Here is a 1,425-nt window from a genome sequence, read left to right on the forward strand (position 1 = left end):
TGTGTGTGTGTGTGTGTGTGTGTGTGTGTGTGTGTGTGTGTGTGTGTGTGTGTGTGTGTGTGTATATATATATATATATATATAGATGTTATTAGCCTTAAAGTAACATTATCTTGAAATTAATTCAAATATTGTTCAAACAGCAGTACAGAGGACTGAAATAACATCTTTTAGATATTTCTTAAACAAAGTATACAAGCTTCTTGTTGATTTAAATACTACCAAAAATTACACCAGGTTAAAATGGTTGATAAAGTACACTTGTTTAGCACCTTTACTAAAGTTTTTAAATTTTGGAATTTGAATATAACTTTGAAACACTTTATTTACTATGTTTTTATATCTAAATACAGGGCTGGATCTTTGGGCGATGTATGATCCTACACAGGACACCAAAATCATCATTGGAATTAGTAGTTGTCATTTGTACAGAGGCAGGGGTGCCAAATGCAAGGTTTGCACAGGCCACAATTTTGCCTAAGACTGGCTCTGTCTAAATATCTATAGTTTGTTTTCTAACAGGAGAAAATGTTTGTACATGAAATATGTACGTTTCATCCAAAACTAGCATCTTCTTTCATGTCATGGTTATGATGAACAGTAAAATCAACAAACAAACATTGTGTTCATTGTTTTTGTAGAGCAACTTGTGTTCATATTTTGGCAGTTGCTTACCTTAAAATTACTGTAGTTAGAGTTGGGCAATTAATGGAACTTGTTAAGTGATTAATCTTCAGTCTTATTACTTGGTTACATTCAACTAATTGATATTTTCAAATTATGGCAAAAAAATGTTTTTCTTACATGAGAGACTAAAAAAAAAAACCTTTGCCACAAATTTGTTTTAAAGATAATCTGAATGTTTACTATTTGGTGAATTGCTAATGGTGAAAAGGCAGCTCTTTGGCTTTTTTTATTTTTAATATGCAGTAATAATCTCCCACTGGCCTGTGTACATCAAATAAATAATGAAAACAAATAACTATCAACGTTAAAAGTAATATTTTTATTTAAAGGATATTACAATTAGAAAATCATTGAGTAGCATCGTACATAATTTATGTACATTACTTGAGTATTATAAACATATTAGTGAATAAGGATTTGAATCATCAGGATATCTTGTAATCAGTCACCTATGATACTCGCCAAAATTAAATATATTTGATGTTCTACTCATGTGAAAAAAAAATGTTAAGGGTTTCGAACAGATATATTTTAACACTTTCACAGAACCATAAACTATTGCTCAAGCCAGTATATTTACTCTTACTGTGACATCGAAAGTCTAAATCTTGCTCTGTCCAGTCATATTTAAACTTTGTTTAAAGCTGTGTTTCATTAGTAAACGTTAAAACCACTTGGTGTGACATTCATAAAATGGTGACATCTAAGGCCTGTATATAAACGAAACTGAAAATTACA

The 1,425-nt window shown here is 30.3% G+C and overlaps 1 protein-coding gene across 1 annotated transcript in view; it reads left to right on the forward strand.

The window, feature by feature from the left end:
- LOC106460844 (protein shisa-5-like) overlaps nucleotides 1–618 on the forward strand; it is a 25,091-nt gene extending 24,473 nt beyond the window's left edge. The window contains exon 5 of the mRNA XM_022387645.1: nucleotides 354–618. The gene's annotated coding sequence lies outside the window, so the exon portion shown is untranslated. The remainder of the gene's footprint in view (nucleotides 1–353) is intronic.
- The last annotated feature ends 807 nt before the right edge of the window (nucleotides 619–1,425 follow it).

Source organism: Limulus polyphemus, unplaced genomic scaffold (genome assembly GCF_000517525.1).
Source record: "Limulus polyphemus unplaced genomic scaffold, Limulus_polyphemus-2.1.2 Scaffold847, whole genome shotgun sequence".
Taxonomy (NCBI): Eukaryota; Metazoa; Arthropoda; class Merostomata; order Xiphosura; family Limulidae; genus Limulus; species Limulus polyphemus.